General features: G+C 43.8%; 1 pseudogene; it reads right to left on the bottom strand.

Moving 5' to 3' along the window:
- Window positions 1-2,227: 2,227 nt before the first annotated feature.
- LOC121048594 lies at window positions 2,228-3,437 on the bottom strand (annotated as a pseudogene).
- Window positions 3,438-5,662: the final 2,225 nt, after the last annotated feature.

Below are 5,662 nucleotides of genomic sequence, written 5' to 3'. Positions count from 1 at the left end.
GCGTATTCGAGTGTTGGCCTGACTAAGGCCTTATATAATAGCAGTTTGACGGGAAGATTAGCGGAACGAAAATGGCGCCGCAAAAACCCAAGCATACGATTAGCATTATTAGAGACATAGTCGACGTGCATGTTCCAGGAAAGGTTATGAGTTATGTGAATACCAAGATACTTGTATGAAGCAACAGCATCTAATGGTATATCATTAAGGATGTATATGGCAGGGTCAGTGTTTTTAGAGAGCCGCGAAACACGCATGATTTTACATTTAGTAACGTTAAGCTTCATTAGCGATTCAGCGCACCAAGAAGAAACTACGTCGAGGTCTGACTGTAGTATAGCACACTCTTGGGCATTAGTAATTACGCGATAAAGTACACAGTCATCCGCGAACAATTTAATAGAGGAGACAATTTGCGATGGGAGGTCGTTAATGTAGACTAAAAATAAGAGAGGCCCTAGGACAGATCCCTGTGGTACCCCGGACGTTACAGGAGTAGTAGAAGAATTATGCCCATTGACAGAAACATATTGAGAGCGGTTAGATAAAAAACATTTAATCCAGCCCAAGATGTTAGGATCGATATTAAGTTTACTCAGTTTCAAGAGAAGTAGGTCGTGCGAGACAGAATCGAAAGCCTTAGCAAAATCTAAGAAAATGCAGTCAACTATTAGCCCGGCATCAATGGCAACCATCAGGTCATTAGTAAACGATACGAGCTGTGTTTCACAAGAAAAAAATTTTCGGAACCCGTGTTGACAATTAGTAAAAAAAGAATTGGACTCGAGAAAGGCAACAAGGTGAGAGTAAATGATATGTTCAAGTAATTTCCACGGCACACTAGTCAATGATATGGGCCTGTAGTTAAGTGGGGAGTGAGCAGTACCTGATTTATGCAAAGGAACCACCTTCCCTACCTTCCAATCGTTGGGTAACGTGCAACACTGCAAAGACTGTGAAAAAATTTCGGAAAGAATCAAAGATGAATAGGTGGCGGTGCTCTTCAGGAATTTTGAGTTGATTCCGTCAATCCCAGCACACGCAGAAATTTTAAGCTTCTGGATTAAACAGTCGACACCAAATGAATCAATACTAACAGGAAACATAGGACTATAATTAGGGCTGAAAGCAATGGGGTAACAGGTAGGAGTCGTGTGGGAAAAATAAGAAGCAAACACATCAATCAGGACATTGCAACAATCGTTTAGATCTACAGGAACATTATTCGCATCACAAAGCTCAACCGCACTGGATCTACTACCGCTGAGCACGCTCCAAAACTTTCGTGGGTTATCTTTTAAAAGAAAAAAAAAAGTGTACACTGATAAAACTCCTGCTTTGATTGTGCGACAGCTTGTTTATATTCCGTATGAGCAGCTTCGTAAGCGTCCCAGCGCTCAGCACTTTTTGTTAATTTTGCGCGCCGAAATAACCGTTTCTTTTTATTTCGCAGACGCTTAAGGCGTGCGTTAAACCAAGGTGCCTGTGAATTAGAGCGGATGCGCTTCAGAGGGATGTACTGGTCAGTTAGGTCACTCACTTTTTGCTTGAAGAGAGACCAATTTTCTTCAACCGTTCGCGTATGAAAACGTGAGATGTAATCAGTTAGAAACGTGTCTAATTCATTATTAATTGAAACAAAATCGGCATTTCTGTAGTCACGAATAATCTTAAATGCTTTATATGAGGAAGCAGATGCCTGCAGGTCGAACTGAATAACACAATGGTCACTTAAACCTGGTAAGTATGTTAAGGGAGACACAAGCTCAGGGGTTGTAGTGAGAATGAGGTCTAATACATTGGAAGAATGAGATGAACATCGTGTAGGCTCTTGTACAAGTTGCTTTAAATTAAAATCAAGACAAAGGCTTAGAAACGAAATAGCCTGTAATGAGTGATCACTTACTGTGGGGGTGTCACTTTTCCAGTTAATTGTGGGAAAATTAAAATCCCCCAGAAGAAGCAAAGACGAAGAAGGAAACCGTACTACCAATCTATTTAAGACATCGTGAAGCTCAGAGCAAAATGTACTAGACGAAGCGGGGGGTCGATAGCAGGCGCAAAAAATAAAATCCTTGTTTCTGACATGTACACGGGCACACACGAACTCTAATGATAGGTTAAGTGGTATAACGCTCGATATTATAGAATCACGGACAGCGATGAGAACACCGCCACCTGAGCGCGAGTCACGATTGAAACGATAAAATTTGTACATACATTCACACTCAAAAATTTCACTGTCAGCAATTTTACTAGAAAGCCACGTTTCGGTCAGGATAACAATATCAGCTGTACACGTGTCGATAAGAGATGACAAAGCGTCGCGTTTGTTGCACACGCTTCGCACGTTAGAATACAATATTGAGATAGCGTTAGTCGCCGGGCCTTTACATAGTTATGTTGATGACGCGTGTGAATTATAATTGCTTGGACCAGGTGCGGAAACTGCGTTATCGGTGCCCGGTTGCGGCGCGGAAACTGTATTATTGGCACCCGGAGGGAGAGACGCGGCGTTGTTAGCTTCACGAGCGTGACTAGGAGTCACTTCGCAAACACAATCTGTTGCAGGGCAGTAAGTATACACCTTTTGATTAATGTGCAGCCTGTTTAGTTTGAGCGAGAACCTCTGACCGGTGCCTTTACCGAAATCGATTAACTTTTTACGTAACTGCCGCGTAGCCGGACAGAAATCCTCACTGACTGAAATTCCTGTTCCTTTCAACTTAAAACGCTGAGAAAACACATTCGCCTTGAATTTAGAGGAAGAGAATTTAACAATTATTGGCCGGCATTTATTAGTTGAGTATGAGCCTAATCTATGAGCACGGGATATTGCCTCGCCAGGTAGATCTAGTCCTAATATTGTGGAAAGATTATCGCGGATATGAGATTCTGACTGCGACCAGTCTTCGGAAAGGGTGTCGGCGATACCGTAGAAAAATAAATTGTCACGACGGGATCTATCTTCAAGCTCATTAAGTCTTGAATTCAGAACGGTAGTTTCGCCTCGGACGGCCTCACTAACAACATTAGACAGTTCAGTAGGATGCTTTGGCACATCTAGTAATTCTACAAGTGATTCGACTGCTGCAAGTCTTGAATTGATGTCTAACACTTTTAGTTCTAGCTGATGCTGGTTATCTTTGACCTGATTTAGCATGTCAACCATTTCGGTATGACGCGCATCGTTTTTAGAAGACTGTTCAGCAATGGCAGCCAGAATATCAGCGTTAGTGATAGGGCCGGGGTTTAATTCAACGTCCCCAGACAACAAAAGTAACTTAAAAACGTGAACACACATATAAGCAATTCTAAAAAAAAACCAGCGGGCACTGGAGAAGCAGCAGAAAGCCATTACAGGATCGTTTAACATGAAAAGATGGGTATTTACGAACCTGCAGAATGAAGCAGAAGGGATTTTGAAGCGACCGCATAGCCGCCGCTCCTCTGTGCCCACTGAAAGCATCCTGCGGTGACCAGGCGCTTAAATTCGCAGAGAATCCTGCTGTCGTTGACGATGATGCTGGCTTGGTGAAGGGGAGGGACGAAACTGTGGCATCGAACACGGGCGCGATGTCGTCACCGCCAGCCGCCAGGAATACAGTGCATGATGACGGTGCAGAGATGGTGGCTGGCTGTCGAGGAGGAGGTAGCCCTGTCCCAAGGAAGGCCAAAATCTGCAGAATGAAGCAGAAGGGATTTTGAAGCGACCGCATAGCCGCCGCTCCTCTGTGCCCACTAGTCTTCAAAAAAGGGTAACTGGAAGGCTAGAGGCTTCAGTGCTGCGGTATTCGTCAACCTCATCGCAGGTGAGGTTTAAAGAGCTCTCAAATCATAAAAATACATATCAAGGATATCTTCGTCATCGCTGTCGTCGTCTGAGAACATCTTGACCGGAAAGCTGGTAGATGTTGGGGGCCAGGAAGGTGACTTGGTTACACATACGTTGCAGATGTCCCGATTGGACTCAAAACTGCCATAGAAAATCGTGATCAAAACAACATTTTTGTCTGGCTTCAGACCTGCTATTATGACGAGGATGACGTTTGTTGTTTCAGGTTTCAGCTTGTTGCTCACTTTGCATTTTACTCTGTTAAGCTGACTAAACGTACTCACTACTTCGGCATTTGAGTAGGACAGCACAATCGTGGACATGGCAAATACGGCCAAATCGGCACAGAACGACTGCGTTCGCCACAGAAGGGAACATCGCACCAGAACGACTGCGTTTACGATGTTTGCTCTCCAGTTAATGTACTAAGTGATTTTGCTTCCCTGGTTTTAATTTTTTTTTCGGTTTCTTTATGGGGAGCGCCCAGTCTACGGCTCGGGTGACTCGCAGCTCCTCCACATTGCCTTGCGTAGAAAGCTGTCGCCGCTTTGAAGTCTGTTCAGCAGGGGATAAAATCTTCTGGTCGCTTGTTGCGCCAGTCTCAATTTCGGTGTTTTTAGAGGAAAAACGATATTCCTTTTGATGAATAATTTTGAGTCGGTGCACCACGTAAAGTGCCCGCGAGAGATCCCCCATGTATTACAATGACCCGCGAGAATCCGCTAGCGTCAAAAAAAGTAAATAATATCCGACAACTTTAGAGAACAATTTGCTAATTTGGTATCATTGAACTCAACCTTTTCATCTATTCACATACCCGATATTTATCTGCAAAAAAAAAAAAAAAAAAAAACAGGATACGTCAGAGCAGCGACAAGAAAAACCGGCGAGAAGAAAAAATCGGTTAATAGAATCTCAGAGAGCCTTTACAAGACACGCGTAAGTAAGACTGGGACGTTTCTTTTTCGTTTGATGTATGTTATTATTGCGAACTCATCGAACTAAAGAAAGGACAAAAAAAATCTTCAAATAAAAACCAGCGAGCTTTACGTCGGTCATTGTAATCCTTTACCCAAATAAGGGGGTCAGTTTCAGGGGTCAAAGGATCAAACATGTAAAAGTTACTAAAGCATTGACTGCAGAAGCCTCTATTGTTTATTGTTCATGAATTGCGATAGCAATCGTCATGAGAATCACGAGGTAGCTCACTGTGAATGGGACGACGGAAAGTTTGAGTAAACACTTTATTTTCTGAATAGTTTACGACGCAACCATTGGCGTCGGCGCGACCTCAGCGCGCCACTTCGAAATGAAAGGAATGCATCGCTTGAATTCTTTGTAATCGTTTAATTTTCGAGCGGTCTTCCCACCATCGTGGCAGTTTTGTGTGTGTGTGTCGTCTTGTCTTAATGTAATCGTTTCATTTTCAGGCTGTTTCACCACCATCATTGACCATGTACCAACTCGCTTAGCTCAAACCGATTATTGTTTCGTAGCTTGGGCGTCTATGTGAATGCGTGCCTACTGCAATCCACGTATGCGTGGCACGGGTTTATTTGCTTGCTAGGACGACGACGCGGACGACGTCCTAAAGGACGTCGTAAAAGAGGACATATAGGACGACTTTTATGGTGATCTTAAGGACGACCTCAAGGACCACCTCTAGAATGACCTCTAGGACGATGTCTAGGACGCTGTCGAAGATGACGTTCTAGAGGATTAAGGTTACAGGCGGCTTCTAAGACTACCTCTAGGATGACCTCTAGGCCGACCTCACGAACGACGTCGAGGACGACGTTCTAGCGGACGACGTCAAAGGCGACGCCT

Source organism: Ixodes scapularis, unplaced genomic scaffold (assembly GCF_016920785.2).
Source record: "Ixodes scapularis isolate PalLabHiFi unplaced genomic scaffold, ASM1692078v2 PGA_scaffold3__209_contigs__length_174095766, whole genome shotgun sequence".
NCBI lineage: Eukaryota > Metazoa > Arthropoda > Arachnida > Ixodida > Ixodidae > Ixodes > Ixodes scapularis.
Note: the sequence above shows the minus strand (reverse complement) of the source record. Positions and strands in the feature narration are given on the sequence as shown.